Raw genomic sequence first — 18,767 nt, 5'->3', positions numbered from 1 at the left:
TGATGCACTGCGTGTTGATTTTATTTACATTTTTTTTTATTTCTTTGCTTTTGAAGAAAGGTTGAAAGATAAAATTAGGTTTGCACTTGTAAACAATGAGGCACAAAGATAAAAAGAAATGTTTTTCTAATAAAGCAAGCCCACAGACACGAGGTACAAAACGTTAAGGTCAGAAAACAGTTACCAGCTTTTGAGTCAATAAGATAAAAGGGATAATGAATTATACTGTAAACACCTAAAACACAGCACATCTTTTTATGTTGTTAAATCCATCTTCTCAATTCAAGAATGTTATTTGAACAATTCATCATTTATAGAGCGCCAGCTACGGCTCCCACGTCGGGTGTTCCAACAGGCGGCGGCGGCACGGGCCAGGAGCCCCTCGTCTGTGATGCCCCCACCGTAACCAAAAGTAAACCCAGAAGACTTGACGCAAGTCAAACGGGGCAGAAAGGGACTGGTTGGGCCCTTCTAGACTAAATAATCTGCCAGGCGCTGGAGAGAGACTAAACCAATACATGCATGTCTCCTAAAGAAATGAATGTCACGTTATATTATAACCAATTTATAAACATGAAATATGCATGTTTAATTTGCACTTAAAAGTTTAATTTAATGTAGAAGACATTACTTGTTCTCTTCTTTGTTCACCCTGCCTAACCCATGAATGATTAAAGAGAAGTTTGAGGACTCCTGTTTCCATTTTTTTTTTTTCCCAAAGACCATCCCCGCAGTTTCCAAAGCCTGCTTCCCATTGAATTCTGAGCAATGACTGGCTACTTTGGCAATTAAAATCCGAGGGCAAAGACACAGCAGCTTCGTTGGGCTGAGAGACTCCGCCATTCATCATCTCGGCTGCCATAAAATAGCACTAGATGGAATCTTTGATTTTAGCTTTAGAAGAACATAAATCAAAATCTAAAGCGCGGCTGTCAGAGGCATCACCAGGATTATCCATTGGAGAGGGCTGGAGTGCAGGGCATCTGCGTGCATTGTTCCCACTGAACTCACCTCCTGAAGCATGGAGAAAACTCCTAGCCAAGCACTTGCTGTTGTATAAGTACTTTATCCTAAGTGACCCATAAAAAGACTCTCAAATATGAGGTTTATAACTACGGTCACAGTAATTGTATGCTTGATATGTCTGAATACAAAATAAATGGGTCGGCCCAGCTGGGACCCTCCCTGTCCGGTCCCCTGCCCTCTTCGCCTGGCCAACTCTCTTACCCATGAGCCTTCCAAGTCCCGGGAAGGGGTGTCGGGGGCACAATGGGGGCTCTGAGCAGGTGCGCCTACCCTGCCCACCCCCCCCCCATTACTGAGATGGCTGGGATGTGAGGGACAGTGACCATGATGGGAGACATGCAACCACAGGGCCCATCCTTGGGGGGGGCGGGGAGTCAGTCTGGTGCTTATCAACCTGAATCCGTCTTCCACGTTCAGTTAAAAGGCCAAGTGAGTATAGGTGCGCCCCGCACAAGTGAGCAAAGTGGAGAGGACAGAGCCCAAGATGACCCAGGTGAGAGACGCAGAGAGAGATCCCCACCGAAATCTCACGGTGACGGAAGAACAGCCTGTGGCCCATCCAGCTTCCATCCGGCTTTCCAAAAGCATGTCACTGCTCGTACCCCTCCGCCTCCTTTGCCGAAGGCCTAAAGAGGAGCCCTCTCTCCTCATCCCACCCTGCCACCCCAGCCAGTGGGCACTCAGAAGGAAAAGAGTTTGCCCTCATGAGTCAGAAGGAAACAGGCCAACCTTTCTTTCATCTGTTGTTGCTGCAGCTTTTAGGCCGAGGGCCCAGAACACCACCTCACAATGAAGTGACCAGTAGCAAACATAAAGCCCCATTACCTGTGGCCGAGATCGTGCTGTTGGATGGGTGTGGGGCAAAACCAGCCAACCAGACAAAGATTCTCCCCAATTCAAAGAACCTCAAGATCCCCGAATTCAGTTAACTGGGCTCCATGGCCAGGCCTGGTCTCTAACCGACGGTGGCATTGGGATTGGGGGTGTCAGGAGACAGAGAAACATTTTCAGACGAACGGCCGGTACAAAGAACGGTGGTACCCAGAAGACAAACAGCACACCATGCTTTAAAGGCGCCTTGGCCGCTCACTTGAAGTGGAGGGCAGAGGTGTCCTAATGAGACAATGTCGCCTACTTAAATTGGACACTGCACCTGCCTACGGTAGAGTCACGTGTTAACTCAATACAGAGCACTGACCAAATCACGAGGCACCGGTCTTTATCCAGGTACTCTCTATCCTTGACGCAGCAGTCAGGTGGTAGCCACATGGCGTGGCTTCTCGACCTAATTCTAAGCCTCGAATGCCCAATACAATCTTCCTCAGGGAAGCTTTGCAAAACGCCCCACGCTGGAGCCCTTGTCACCAAAGATTCTGGCTGAATCAGCTCGGGGTGGAAACGGACGTAGGAATTCTTCACAAGCTCCTGGTGATTCTTACACACAGGCAGGGTTGAGAACGACTGTCCGGGATCAATGAGTCTCACACATTCTGGTCCCAGAACTCTTAAGAACGTAAATATTCTGAGGCTTAGCGAAGCCCCCAAATGCTTTTGCTTAGGTGAGCCATTAGAGATCAAAACTAAGAGAATTATAATCTATTCACTTAATAATCTATTTAAAAAGAACAGTAAGTCTATTATATACAAACATATCTAGAATGTTTTCATGAGAAAATAACAATATGTTCAAAAAATTAGTGACAAGAGTGGCGTCATTGTACATTTTTGCAAAGCATCTTTTGTGATTGGCTTAATAAAAGACAGCTGGATTCCCATGCCTGCTTCCACATGCAGTCTGTTGCAATATGTTGTTTTTGTTCGAATCTATGAAGAAAATCTGATCTCACACAGCTCTGTGGTTAGAAGAGGGAGGTGTGTGTTCACAGCCCTTTCAGATAATTGTGGATAATCTTCTTTGATACTACACCAAAACGCACTTACTGGTAGTTTCTTAAAGGTTAGTTGCAATGTGGAATCTGAAAATATGTGAACTTTTTGCAATTGCGTTACATTCAGACCCACTGAGTTACGTTCTTCTTTGACTGAATGGTTTACCCTTGCGTGATTATGTAACCACAAGCATTGGTCACTTAAAAAATATCAGTTCAACGAGATATGCAGATCTTCCAACGTTGACACGATGTATTATGCAATATTAAAAAAAAATCACATTCATTAAGTATCTCTTTAAGTATTGGAAAGCTGTCAAGCTCACGGTGGCTGATACAAGTTTTTCAAAATTCTTGAAAGCTTGAATTTTTATCACTGGCAACAAATACTGTCAGTTATTTTCCTGGAAGTGACAGGATTCATTTGTTCCTTTTCCAGAAAAATGTCTGCCAAATAGTCAAGTTTGAATAACCATAGTTTGTCTATCGGTTGTTCTTTCAAGTAAAAAGGGTGCTCCGTGGAAAAAAAAAAAAAAAAAAGCAGCCAGTCCAGCTCACAAGTCACCAGATTGAACAGGTGCTTCTCCTTACAGGCTTCGACGTGGGGCAGGATTGCTCTGAGCGCTCCATCTTATCGCGCGGAATATTTAAAAGGCCTGTGTTCAAAGGCAGAGATTTAATAAAATTAATAGCTTTCAATGCTTCAGCAGGTATATTCTTCATTTTTCCAAATTCAGAATCTTTTCTATATTACATTTAATAATACATAAACATTAGCATTTATGTCTGTATGTATACATTTATTTTTGATTGTGGCAGAAAACACATCACATAGAACGTACCATCTTGCCCATTCGGACGTGTGCAGCTCAGTGGCATTGCGTACCTTCATGCCGCCGTGCAACCATCACCACCGCCCGACTCCAGAACTCTCTCCAACAAACAATCTCTACCCATTACACACTAACTCCTCCTTTCCTCCTCCTCGCCTGACTTCCACCCCCTGTAACCACCATCCTACCTTTCCGGAGACCAATTTGACTATTGTGGCTGCTTCATAAGGATTGAGATCGCACAGGGTTTCTCTTATTTCACTCAACCATATGTCAAGGTTCATCGGGGTTGTATGTAGTACGAGTCAGAATCCCCTTCCTCATGAGGGCCGAACAGCAGCATGCTGAGTGCACATACTGCAGGGAGCGCCCTCTTTGGTGGAAGTGGCTTCTGTGGTCTCTGCACATGCGTGGCAGTAGGGGACACCTGGGGACCGCTCCCTGCATTCCCACTATAGCCCCAGCCAGTTCACCGCCCCCTGGGTGCAAAATGAAACAGCAAATAATGCCTTTGTATTATTAGGAAGATAATTTTGGCCTCTCAGACCCCTGAGATGGTCACAGAGAATTCATAGCTTGGGGATCTCTGCTGAAATTTCCATCTGTGTTTACTGATTTTAACAGGAGGCCTGTAGACCTTTGGGATAATACAGGAGAGTCTTCAAGAAGAGGAAGGAGAAAAAGGAGAAAGGAAATGTGCTTATAGGAGTCCCATAGCCTGGAGGAAACTGTCATCAGCATTAACGTTTTCTTCTTTTTCTTCTTCTTCTTCTTCTTCTTCTTCTTCTTCTTTGTTTACTTGAGAGAGAGAGGGAGAGCACCCAGGGAGAAGGAGAAGCAGACTCCCCACTGAGCAGGGAGCCCAATGCAGGACTCCATCCCAGCACCCTGAGATCATGTCCTGAGCCAAAGGCAGTCGCGTAAGCAGCTGAGCCACCTGGGCGCCCCTGACGTTTTCTTTTCCAAAGGCCGAGTTCCTCAACTGCTCTGTGGCGAGAATGCTAGAAAGCAGGGCGTGGGCTAAAGATACTCTGCTGGACAGATATTTTTATTCTGTCTATAAGCTCCATAAGAACAGGAGACAGCTAAATTCAGGGCTAAGCCGGCATTTGGAAATGCAAATTTAATTAATTCTGTAGAAATATTTAGAGAATATTTGTCTTTTCATTGTTTGTTCCCTGTTCTCCTGGTATGAGGAGGGTGAGAATCCCTAACTCTTTTTCTCTGAAGGCCTCATTTTTAAAATGTGGGCAGTGCTGGTTTCTCATCTGCCAGGGGGTGATCACCCGCACAGCTTCTACTCAGTGCCTGGCAAGGCGTTGGCTTGGAGTGGGAGCACACCACGTGGTCGTTGCCTTTTAATAAATACTCATGTAAATAACAACAATATAGTAAAGCTTTTTTTTAAGACTATATTTATTTATTCATGAGACACACAGAGGGAGGCAGAGACACAGGCAGAGGGAGAAGCAGGCTCCATGCAGGAAGTCTGAAGTGGGATTTGATCCCAGGACCCCAGGATCACACCCTGAGCCAAAGGCAGACACTCAACCACTCAGCCACCCAGGCGTCCCGGTAGCGCTTCTTATTACGCATCCATAAATCTCATCCATCCAGTGGCATAAGAGGCCGATTCAACCACAGATGAGGAAATGGGGGTTCACGAACCCTGAGTGACGTCTGGCAGCTGCAGGAGGCAGACGCAGGACCCAGAGCAGCCCGCTCTACCGAGAAGGCACCTGAAAGTGGCCCCTGCATATCCCATTCTCCACCGTCATTGTCGCACCCCCACCATCCCAGTCAGTAAGCCCATTACTTAATATTTCTCCTTCGAAAGGACTCACTTTTTTCAAAGGAGACTTAAATGGCCACCATCAAATAAAATGAACATTACCTACTACGGAGAGACCGTAACAACAAAATTACCTGTACAGCTATTTAAATAAAGCATGTTTTTTCTCTATGTCCCATAAAACCGCCTTGGGGTGGCCCTGGAAAGTGTGCACCCCCTCCAAGGCTCCTGGTCCTGGGGAGACCACAGAAGCTCCGAGGAGCTCGGAGGACGAGGCTGGAAACACCTGGAGCTGTGGCAACAGCTGAGAGCTTTTACAAATCGGATACACAAGTCAGGATGTGACATCATCTGTGTTCCTGCAATCTAAATCCTCCTCGGTCCAAGCCTTCAAGAGACACGCAAATATTTATAGGTGTCCATCCAGGGCGTAGCAGGGGCCCTGTGTCAGAGGGGGCGAGGCACAGTGAATGCAGTTAACCATTCCTCAGAACGCAGAGCTGGGATGGGGAGGTCCGCATGAGGATGTGGCTCACAGGCCAAGAGGAGGCTCCCGGTAGTCTGCCATGGGCACCTGAGCGCATGTCAGGAGGGGTGGCCCTCACTGGCTGGGCTCCAACGCTGAGTGTCTATGGGCACCCTGGGCCCTGAGCCAGTGCTGGACAAGGCCAGCACATCCCTCACGGGCCCTCAGGTCTATCAGCACACACCCCCCACCTTGCCACCGCAGGTCACACATAAGTCATTGGATTTAGCAGGAGACGCTGTGCTGCCCTAGCTGGGAGGGCAACCCAGGCACCCCCGGCCATGCAAGAAAGGAGCAAGAGCTCATCGCTTTGGGAGCTCGGTGTTGATGGGACAGGACGACTGGTTTTGACAAGAATAAGACAAGCAAGTGATGAAAGGAGCGTCAACCTGTGTTACCCACCACACCTGCTCCAACAGCCTTACAAAGGAACGCTTAATTCTCACAAAACAGTAAGCAGATGTTGGCCTCTTAATAAAGCACCAATCTTTAAAACCCATCTTTCCAGCCAAATGCCATGGCCTTCCCTAATAAACATGGAAGGCCGTGTGGACGGCTGGATTAATTAATACCCACAGGTTCCTGACCTTTTCCTGGCCACGTGGACAATCAGTCCCCCCAAGACAGATGACCTGCTCACACGCCTCCTTCTGTGATGTATGCGTGTCCTTCTCATGCACAAGGCGAGGGACAAGGATCCGGTCCCAGGCCTGGCCCGCTTCCCATTCCAGAAGAAAACGAACACAAAAATAACAACGCAGCTTGCCCTTCCTCGGCCTCCCCCATCGTGCCACCAGACCTTTATACGGAAATCAGCATTTGCTCCAACAACCAAAGAAATCTTGCTGTCTTCTGTTGAAAGAGTGATGCCTCATTTTCTTTTTCTCTAGCCAAGTTCTTACCCCCCCTCCACCATGGTCTTTTTCTCCTACTTGCTGGAGGAAAGCATATCCCAGACAGGGGCTTGTCCAGAGAGCTGGCAAGTCTGTGCCTCTGTGCACATGTCAGGAGTAAGCATTGAGTCCACATGGGGGTTTTGGAGAGGCCTCTGTTAGTGGGAAAGCAGGAGGATCCTCAGAGAAAGGATCCCACGAGCTCTGTGGTTCTCATGTACCCCACTCCACCCTCAGAGCTGCCTCCACAGGCACTAGACCTCGACCAACAGCAGGCCTCTCCCTGTTGGGTTCTAACTCATACTCAAGTCTGAATGGCCATCCCCAGCATAATGGAGAGTAGGGCAGGGAGGGTACCTGGGTGGAAGGAGGCGGCTCACTTTCCTATAGTAGATTGCCCTATATTCCCATATCACAGCCCGAGGCCACCAAAAAAAAAAAAAATCATTTGTACAGTTCAGGAACAAAATAGGAGCTGAAACTTGAAAATACATGAAACCAGTTACAGAAATGGTAAAAAAAATAAAAATAAAAATAAAAATGCTGGAACTATTCGCCCTGGGGCAACATAAACATTGCAAATGTCTGTAGTCGAGGTAGGACATAAAAGTAGGAAAACTTATGAGCCTCACCTTGCGGGCAGCCCCTGCCTCCGACTTGGGTTCAGACCCCGATTATATCACCCGCCCCCAGCTGTTTGGTCCTGATCAACCAAGTTCAACTCTTGTGCTTTGGTTTCCTCTTCCAAAAAGTGGGCGTCATAGTAGCATGTGGCTCAGAGGGTGTTGGGAGGATGTGGGAGCGGAGCCGAGATAGAACGCTGCCTGGCTCCCGAGGAGCCTCGAATAACCAGGAGCCTCTGTCAGCAGCCTGCGCCCCGGCCGCTGTGAAGGAAACCTCATGAATGAGAACCCAAACTTTCAAAAAAAACATCCACCCTCATGAGGGGGGACCATCGAGCATCCTCCTTCCAACTACCGCCTGCCCCGCTCAGCAACCCTCTCCTCCTCCACCTGGTCGTCGCTGTGGGGTGAGGGATCCCCTTCACTAGGCCCGGAAGCAGGTGAAGGAATGATGGCAGGGGACTGAGAGGACCAGGCTTAGCTCCCGCCCTGCTACCTTCTGACTTGAGAGCTCAGACAAGGCCCTGGACACGGGGACTGGAGCTTCCTCACCTGCTCTGCTACCTGGAAGGAGGTAACAGGTGTATATAAACACGTGGTTCTGGAAACTTCACCCTCTAAAATTTCTGGCTCTGAGGTCACAGTCGGGACCCCTGGAGTGGGGCCAAGGGTTGTGTATGTTTTAGAAATAACCTTCCCCCTTCCTGAGCGAGGGGGATGATTGCTGGTTGGGGGCACCAGGAAGGAGTGACTGTGAAGGCCACGAGGACAACCACTCCTGGTGCAGAGTGCGCCATGCCTGTGTCGGCTCCGTCCACCACCCACAGGTGCAGTCCGCCTGTCCACCATGCAGCTCCCCATTCCCGTCGGCTCCCAGTCCTCAACAGAGAGACTTCCAGGGGGCACGTCGTCACCCCCGGCTAAGTTATACAAGTTCCCTGGGACAGAGACAACCACAAAGAATAATCATAATAATACCATCGTGCTCAGCAAGCCCCGGAAGAGGGCCATGCTTCTTGCCATTAGCCAGCCTTCTTTTCGCTCTGGCTGCCAGGAAGCTCAAAAGAGGAAAAAAATTAAGCTAGAGCAACTTAAACTAGAGAAACTTAAGCCATAGGTTATATTTGTTTGTTTCTTCTACACGAGAACATTATTATTTTTTTTGCTATTTCAAAAGCATGATTGAAATATTATATTAAAAATGAAGATGTAGGGACACCTGGGTGGCTCAGCGGTTTGGTGCCTGCCTTCGGCCGAGGGCGTGATCTTGGAGTCTTGGGATCAAGTCCCGCATCGGGCTCCCTGCATGGAGCCTGCTTCTCCCTCTGCCTATATCTCTGCCTCTCTCTCTCTCTCTCTCTCTCTCATGAATAAATAAATAAAATCTTTAAAAAAAAATGAAGATATGTCGGTGTCTAATCGGCAGAGTTCCCTGGCAAGAGTGAGGAAAGCCCAGAGCTGCTGAGAAGCAGGGTTTTGGAGCTCAGCCCTAAAATATGCCAAGGTTCAGTCTAGAAGTTTCAGGGGACTGAGATTTCAGTGAATACCCCTTAAACCCTCTGAACTAGAGTAAGAACAGCAACAAAGGATCAGGAGTCAGAATTCCCAGGCTCTAGACACGGCGGGCCACTTGCGGCACTGTGGTCTTCTGGTATCTCAATTATCTGGCCTCGGAAATGGGATCCAGTGGGAATAACGAGGCCAGGTCTCCCTGGGCATCTGATTTGGTGGGATGGCCTCAGGGGCCCCGTGCAATAGAGGACGCCAAGGTCCTTGGAACACAACGGGGCACTCAGCTCCCATGTCCCATCTTTGTAAGTATTTCATCGTCATCGTCATCTCTTCCTGAAACCTGAAGGTCCGGGTTAGGAAAGTCATTAGGAGAATCCCTAAGTGACACTCCTCTCTCTAGGCCTCTGTTTCCTCTGCCCATGAAGGAAAGCCCTGATCCGTGTCCCCACCCGGGTGGCGGTCCAATAATGATGCCCGCCCTTCACACTTACCCCTGGCTGCCACCACGTAAAGCCAGAGCCGTTGTTTACTATCGAGCCCACGTTAGAGGTACAGAGAGCTTGAGAAATGACCAAAGGTCACACAGCAATTCAGTTCCAGGGAGTCTGGCCCCAGAGTCAGGCTTTCAACGGTGCTTCCTCTGCAGAGAGAAGGGGGCTGGGACGTAGCAACAGGAGGGAAGCCTTCTCTGCACAAACTATCTCCTCTCCCAGGGTAGCCGTGCTCCCCGGGGACATGTGCTCCCAGGTGGTGGCAGGGCCCAAGGGGCCGGGGCTGAGGGCAGGTGGCACACCTGCTGGTCCCCGTCAGGGGCTGTGTCCCCTAGGTGTCAAGGCCATCTCCACCTCTCCAGGATTGGCCAGACATAGCAGAAAGAGACGTCAGACACCAGCAAAGCCCACACAATGACAGGGGTGACTCTCCGGGACACGAGGTTGAAGGAGGACAGGCAGAGAGCGGTCACCTGTCCAGCGAATTGACTCAGGACAGTGGGGAGACAGACCCTTGGAGGCTGCTGGGGAAGCGTGAGGGGCTTTTCTGGCATTCTGGTTCTTAATCTGGGTGCTAGTGACCAAGGTGTATTCCGTCCATGGAGCTGGGCCCTTGGCATCAGGGAACTTTTCAGTCTCCATATTACCTTTCAATAAACATCAAAAAAGGGCTCTCCAGCTTCCTGTAGGCGGAAGACGTGGAAGTGCCGGAGACCACAGGTGCCCGGTGGTGTTTGCACCTTAGTTAGCCCCGGACCACACCACTCGCTTCCTCCCTTGGCTTCCCCACGATGGAATCCAGGGGCCTCCCAGGAAAGTGCGCAGACAAGTCTCAGGAGAAAGAAGGCGCCGGCGGAGGTCGTTTCCTACTGCAGCAACAACGTTCTGCCCGGATTGAAAACTAAATAATTGTGCGATTATCCGGTTAGTATCTTTCTGTGGGTCCGAGAAGCTGGGACTGAGACTGGGACGCGCCGTGCAGAGAGCCAGGTGTTCTGGGAATACCGAGCGCGAGAAGCCGAGAGTAGGTATGCTTTGGTCCCGCTGGCCCTTGCGGGTTCTGCTCTCACCTTGTGCTCCCCCCCCCAGCCCCCCACACTCACACTGACCGAGGCAGCCCCAGCAGCAGCCTCAGACCACATATGTTTCTCCAAAAGGCACTAAGGGATGCTGAGCGCCCCATTCCCCAGATGTCCCAGCAGGTGTCTCAGGACAGGAAGGGAAGGAGCCGCAGCAGACAAGGTGCCAAGCCCTCGCACAAGACCCCAGGCAGGTGGGTGGCCTCCTGGGGGTCCCCCACCCCCCAGCCCCCGGCAGGAAGGAGCCCCGGCGGCCGGGACTCCCTGCTTCCTAGATGCGTGTTTGCCCCTCACCTACGCGTACCTACAGCTCTGGGTTAGTTGTCCAGCTGCGGTGTGTCCACATGTCCCCTGAAACCTGCAGGCGCTGCGCTCAGCAAGGCGAACACCAGGCCGTGGCTCACACTCATGCGAGGGGGCACCTGGCTGCCCCCTGCCTCCGCCTTTTGCACTGGAGCCCCTGCCACAGCCTCGGCACCCGGCAGCTGCTCTGACACCTGTTTCCGCAGATGTGGCTCCTGCCCCCTTCTGTGCTACCTCCTGCAAGGGGAACGCTCGGCCCTGGGTGGAGAGGGGCCAGCGGGGCAGGGCGTCAGCCCCCTCCCGGGAGCTCTGGCCCTAGTGGGCAGCCCCTCTCTGCCTCCTCTTCCCATTGCGAGGGCCTGTTGCGCCCCATCTTCAGGAGCCCCTCTTGCCCCTCTCGGCACCACTGTGATTGGGTGCTCCACTGCGGGACAGCCAAGTTTATATGCTGTCAAGCACTTTATATCCTCCATAACTCTGTCTCCCAAGCCCTCCTGTGCATGTGTTTAATTTTTACAATCAAGAAGACGAATGGGGAGAGTGACAGCCCAGACACCCTGGAGGGGTGGGCTCCGGCCCTGCCTCGGTGGAACCTGGGCATGAATTCCATCAGTGACCTGCGGTTGTATTTTATGCATAACACCCCAGTGGTTTTTAAATCTCCTTAAACTTTTGATGACTGAGATAAAGGAGAAGGAGGAGGCTGTGTAAATATGGAACCACTATTGGGGCCGGGCTGCGGGGACCTCCATGGGGTGGGAGCCAAGGCCACTTTATATCGTCCCTCGGGGTTTGTTCCCTGCTCTCCTGCCCCTCACACCCCCACACAGCCTTCTGTCTCCCACCCAGTGGGCAGGACAGTGGGTGCGCCCAACTCCCCCACAGCGTTGTCTTTCCAGGACACACCCTTTGATGACAGCGATGACAACGTTGAGGATGACAAGGAGAAGAAAGGACAAACAGAAAGAAAGCATTAAATGAAACATAAACGTGTCTTTTAAAACATGCTGGTTTTTATTGATCATAACTCACCATCTAATAAAAGCAACACCCTGGCTATGCAAATACAGCTCAAAGCCGAGTCCCCTAGATGCCACTGCCACCTGGATGGCAGCTCAAGGCCCCTTTCACTAGGCAGTTCTGCAGCCCCTATAGCAGAGCAATCATCCCAAGCTGCAGCTCTCCCCTGCTTCAAACATCTCCCCAGCACCTGCAGGCCAGGCTCTATCACGTGGCCCCTGCCTACCTGCCCACCGTCTAATAAAGCAGCAGCAGCCATAACAGTCATGGTGGCCAACACTCAGGGACTCACTGCTTTGTGTCGCAGACTATGTGACAAAGGTATTTAACAAAAACCATCCCATTTTCTCCCCATCAGCCCACGAGGCAGCTACTTTTATTACACTCAATCCCCAGAGGTACAAGGGGGAGGAGGAGGTGGCCTCAAGTCACACTGCTGCTCAGCCCTGTCCTCCAGGAAGCCACCTTGGAGGGTGTCCCTGGAAGCAGGCCGAACCCCCAACCAGATATGCCGCACACATCATTCCAGGCGCGTCTCCCATCACAGGAGAGAAGTCGTAGCTTGGGGTTTGCAGTCCATCTCCTCCATAGAATCACCTTGTCGCAGGCACACTGTCCGACTCACTGGTGTGTCCCCAGGACCCACCAAGCTTGACAATGTAGGGCGGCCAGTGAGAGCTTCCGGAGGGACCCATGTTGGACATAAGCCACCAGGACTCCATTAGCACAGATGGGCTCTGCGTTGCTGGGCTGGACGCCGTAATCAGGCGGGAGGGTCCCTCCAGATGGGGATTGTCCTCCTTCCCCTACTCTTTTCATGAGATCTTGTTCCTCTGCACAACCAGGATGCTTCTGCCACAAGACATCACTTGAGAACCAGTTGCATCCGTTGAATTCCCCTCAAATTCCTTTGATTCAGGAACACGTTTTAAACTTGAGTCTGAAAAGGGTGTAGCCCCAGTTGAGCCCTGGTTTAACTGTTGAGCCAAGTGATGGGCATTTTTCTCCAATATGAGGAGGAGTGGCAGGAGGGGCAAAGTGAGCTTCCCTGGAAGACCCAGGACTCTGCTAGAGACCTGGATGGACCCGGAACTGAAGCTGGACTGATAATAATCAATACCATCCAACCTAATTCAATTCATTTGCCTTGTATTGAATATGATCTTAATATACTAGGAGACATCAGCTTCTATTAGAGCCTAGGAAATCATCTTTGAAAAGAGGCAAAATGGTATCAAATGCATAATTTGAAAAACATTGTTTTCAACATCTTTCCACTTCATTTAGCATTTTGAGGAATTGAGGCTATATCTTGTAGCTATCAAACTGAATTAATCACCTTGAGACCTGATAGAAGATAACTAGAACTCTAATTTCAGGCTGCTTTTATTCCTGGAAGATGGCCTTTTAAGCTGGAATGTGGGAATTAGTGCAAAATCCCTCTTATAAACGATCACACTCTTAATTTTCAATAGGCTAGGCCAAGGCTGGCAAACGTAGTAGCCACGTACCACGTGTGGCTACTGGACGACTGCAGTGTGGCTGAGCTGCATTGAGATGCTGAATACACGTGGATTTCAAAGATCTAGTCCAAAAGAATATCTCAATTTTCATACTGACTAGATTTGGAACTCTAGAATTTTGCATATATGAGAGCAAGTAAAATGTACGATTAAAATTAACCTCTCTTGTTTTTTGTTTTTACTTGTGCAAGGTAGCTCCTAGAAAATTTAAAATAAAAAATAAATTTAAATCACATATGTGACTCACATTGTATTTCTGTTAAATAATGCTGATCCGTACAATTAAATATTATGGAACAATTGAATAATAATTCCTGAAAGTTTTTAAATGACCTGAGAAAATATATGGGATGTCACTTTAACTGGAAAAAAAAGGAATAAAAAGTGCATATAGAGGATAATTAAAATGGTGTAAAATGCACTTGTATTTTTACATATGTAGACAGAAAGCAGACAGAAAGGAAAGTCAGCTAGGATAGTCACCTCAGAGAGGGAGGATTAGAGCGTGGGTATAGTACTCTCCTTCACACATTTCTAAATGTTCCTCCAAAAGCTTTTTTTTTATGTTTATTATCAACGAATAATAAATGTTGGTAAAAAGAAATTATTCCCCGTAATCATCAGTATTGTATGTAGCTATGCATCTTGTCTGGAATTTGCTAAAGTAAATAATTTACAAGCACATTTAGTCTTTATTTAGCCATCAGTGGCTCTCATGAAATACACCATTTCCAATGAAAAACTCATTCTTGTGAGAGCCCATTTTTTTAGTTGTATAACCAAGTATTTTCTTCAAATGGGTGTCCTACTTAGCAACAGGAGATGATCTGGCAAAAAAAAAAAAAAATGGTAGTCACTATTGCAACGTTACATTGAGAAGACAAAGTTCATTATCAAAGTTTGCTCATCCAGAATTCATTTCTAGTTGTTTGTTCCCTGAACATTAGGAGAGAAAAAAGATCCATGGGAAAACAATTCATGAGTTCCCAATAATTAGCCCTTTTTGTACAAACAAGCATTAATGACAAAATGGCTCTGGCTTGATCTTTTGTCGATTTATTTGACCCTCTCAAGGAATCCTATTGTCATCATGTCCACCTGGAAACTTTGAACCCCTCTTAGGTCACAAAGCCCTCTCCCTCATCCATCTAGCCAGCCACCCACCTATCCATCCATCTGTCCATCCACTCACCCATACACTCATCTGTCCATCCATCCAACCATCCATCCACCCATTTGTCCATCATCCAGCCACTCATCCATACACCCATCCATCCATACATTTGCCCATCCATCCATCCATCCATCCATCCATCCATCCATCCAATCACTCATACACCCACCCATCCATCTATCCACCCACCCACCCATCCATCCATCTGTCCATCCACTCACCCATACACCCATCTGTCCATCTATCCATTCATCCATCCACCCACCACCCACCCCTCCATCTATTCACCCATATACCCATTCATCCAACCATCCATCCACCCACTTGTCCATCATCCATCCATTCATCCATACACCCATCCATCCATCCATTTGCCCACCCATTCATCCATCCATCCATCCATCCATCCACCCACCACTCACCCATTCATCTATCTTGACCAGTCATCCATCTGCTCATCCTATTTTTATGGAGAATTCGCTTTTGCTAAGAGAACTGTCTTAGGTGCTAGGGATATGGCAATGAACAAAACAGACAAAGCCTTGCTCTCAGGGAACCTCTGTTTTTGTGAGAAGGAGTCACACAGTAAACAAGTTAAAGCATCCTAATGATAATTTCAGAAAGCGGCCAATGCTTTGAGGGATATAAAAACACAACAGTGGGAAGGAAAACAACTAGAATGTGCCTGCTCTAAATAACCTCTTTGAAGAGCTGAGACCTGAGCTGATGGCTGGTGGCCACAGGGTAACTGTCATGGTTAAACCTGAGAAGAACATTGCAGACACAGAGAAGGTCAAGGGCAAATGCCCCAAGGCAGGCCATGTCGAGGAACAGGAAGGAGTCCAGGTGGCACAGTGGACAATAGATGAGACTGGGGAAGGCAAGGCCACTTCACATAGATCTTGTAGGCAATAAAGAATTTATACTTTTTTTATATATAAATTCAATGGGAAGTCATTGGAGGAGTTCACGCAGGGACCAACACTATCTTATTTCTACATTTAAACATCACTCTGGCTACGATGTGGGTAAAAAGCTCTAGAGGGGCAGGAATAAAGCAGAGAAACCCTTTGCCACACGACTGGGGTCATCCAGGCGAGAGACATGACCCATCAGGATGGCTCATCACTCACAACATTTCTCGGGGCTCCACTCGGAGCGCACACCATCGACTGCGCCTGCAACAACAGCCTTGGTTCACAGCCCTTCTAACGTGGTGCTGGGGGAAGAGCACCCTCAAACGTGAGATCATCTGCCCAAAGCCTTAAAATATTTAAACGCCCCAAATCACGCTCTAAGCAAAAGGCCCATTCGAGGTTCCCAGAGGTTCAATTCCACTTAGTTGCCCTGCTTTTCATTTGCTTCAACTGGTTCCAGCTGGATCTGGAAGCAGACGTGTCAACACAGTCCCTGCCCACGAAGGCTTCCCGGCGACCAGGAAACAGGTCGTCAATTGCAATCGCCGGAGAAATCCTGATTCTGTCAGAGGCTCTGCAAACCCCACATGGCCGGGCCCTATCTGGGAGCAGGTTCCTCCTGGCGGCAACAATAGCAACATGCCCAGAGCCTGGAGCGTCTGGGCTGGGGAAGCCCCCCAGTTGCCTGAGGCCCTGGCACACGCCCGGCCCTGGCAGGCCGTCCCGCAGCGAGCCTGACCTTCCAGGGACGTGCCCAGGCTGGCTACCTTATGATTAACCACCTCTCTGGTTTTATCAACCGCTGTTACGTTTCTGGCTCCCACCCAGACCCATCTGGGTAGTAACATGGACCCAGTGATCCTGGCATCTGGAAGCATTTGTCTTAAAAGAGCCAATTCCCTCTTGATGGCAATTATGAGCTCAGTCTCCGGCCAGTGGGCCAGACAGTCCGCCCCGCGGCCCAGCCCCACAGGATGCTGCCTGCAATGTGTGCGAAGTGTCCCTCTGTGGGCATCCGCGGACCTGCCCGTGCCCCCCGGCCCTGTGGGTGGGAGGGGCCCCTGCCAACACTCACAAGCACATGTGCACACACACACACACACACACACACACACACACACAGTGCTCTTCTAGAAGAGGGCTACGGGACAGGGCCTCTGAGAAGTCCACAAAACACACCTGGGGCAGAGGCGGCAACTGGTAGTTGAGTGTCTACTACGTGCTCAGCTCAGCTCGTAGAATCGTGGTTACGAGGGGAGGCAGCCCTGTGGTCCCAGCAGGGAAGAGCTCGCGGTGGAGCTGGGGAGGCCAGGCGAGCCGGAAACAATGCTCAAGCAATGGGGTCAAAGGAGGTGGAAGGTGCACGCACGGAACCCACCACAGCTCTACCCTCGGGTCTTGCACCAACACCTCCCCACTCTAGGCTCTGTTTTCCCATTCTTCGGACGGAAACGATGGCTCCGAGGACTTTGGGGCTTCCTAGCCACAGTGGAATCCCAGCACGCACAACGGGAGGTGGGTCTGCACGCGGCCCGGGGTCAACGTCCCGCTGGGTCAAAACTGCTCCTGCAAACTACTCCGTCCGTGGACGTGATGAGGGCGCGTGGAGGGTCCGTGTGTAAGATACGAATACCTTGCACAGCTCCAGTTATTTCTCTTTTGCTGAGCGTGTGTATCTTGGTTCACAGACACGCGTGCGCTGAAGACACACGGCCAACCGCACAGCATTTCCTCACGTCGATCGGCCTCAAACCCCATGACCCAGTTGTAAGGAGATCGCGCTGAAAACCGCCAGCACAAAAGCCTTCTCCTGCGGTGTGACTTCAGAGGCCAGGGGCGGGCGCAGAAGCGGCCTTGCCCACGGCAGGGAGGCCGTGAAGCGCGGGCCGAGAGCCCCAGGACCCAGGTCTCAGCCAAGTTCCGCGTCCACCCGCGGAGGGGACAAGCCATCGCTGTCGCCTCGGTGCAACACTCTTCCAGCCTCTGCGCAGCCGCTCAGGGTGGCACCTTGGCCGTCCTGGCAATACGGCTCTGGGGTTCCCAATCCTCCGTGGCACCCGCCGCAGGCCCATACCTTGCTCCCCAGCCCCCGGGCTCTCCTGTAGGCTGGTTGGGCTCTTGGGACTCCCTCCCCCGAAACTGGCTCCTGACGGTCTCCACCTCCAGACGGTGTCTCTTGCTAACCCGGTTTCTGCCAAGACCCCTTTGGCTAAGGCCTCGGGTCCTCTTCTGAGGGCGAGGCAAGCTGTTCCCTCCATCTCGGGGCGGTGAGGCCTGCTGAGCACGTCCAGGTGGAGGAGGAGGAGGCAATTCTGGGGCGTCACAGGTTCAAACCATCTCCAGCGCGGTCTTCAGCCCCACGAGGCGCCCCCTGTGTGCAGGGTAATCCCTCGGAGTGAAGTTTCAGGACAGCCCCCCCCATGACAAGGGGCGACACCTGGTCCTGGGCAGCCTTCTGGTCGACTTTGGGCCGAGGGGCCGCCTCCCTGGCCTTCAGAGGCCTCCCCGCCGGGAAGGCGCCCGGAACCCCGGCCTCCCCCTGGCCTGGGCCTGCCTCTCCCTGCCAAGGTTTTAAAAGCATGTGGGCACAGGTGCGGGTGCTTACAGCCTCCAGGGCCAGGGAGCGGAAGCTCAGCGGAGGAAAACGAGGACACACAACCACAATGCCATTATGTTTTCCCAGAACATGCAGTGCTCCAAATAAATGTGTCTCCAACATTATCACACCACAATATTCATACGGCTCATTACTGGTTTTAATTTTGCCCATTGCTTATTTACTGTCTCCTTCCCCACTTTATTGCCAGGGTTGGAAGAGTTACTCATCCATGCCCAGAACAGAAGGTCCCCAAAGTGGGATCTCTCCAGAAGTTTCTGGCCCTGCTCAGCCCCCGCAGGACAGCCTGCGGCCCAAGCCCAGACCGCGTCAATGGCTCCATCATGCGCCTCTTCCTTCAGCCTCCCCGCCACGCTGACGGGCTGTGTTCCCGCCCCTGGGATGGAGCCCTTTCCTTTCCTACGACTGAGACCTGTGCAGCCACCTCCTGGGACTGGGTGGAGGAGAGATGGTGCACAACGACCGGCAAGGCAGGATGAGGATGCACCGCCGTCCTCGAGTGGGGGCCCAGCAGCCAGGCCCGGCCAGACCCTGCTCCCCAGCCAGGCC

This window comes from Canis aureus, chromosome 1 (genome assembly GCF_053574225.1).
Source record: "Canis aureus isolate CA01 chromosome 1, VMU_Caureus_v.1.0, whole genome shotgun sequence".
Lineage (NCBI taxonomy): Eukaryota > Metazoa > Chordata > Mammalia > Carnivora > Canidae > Canis > Canis aureus.
Note: the sequence above shows the minus strand (reverse complement) of the source record.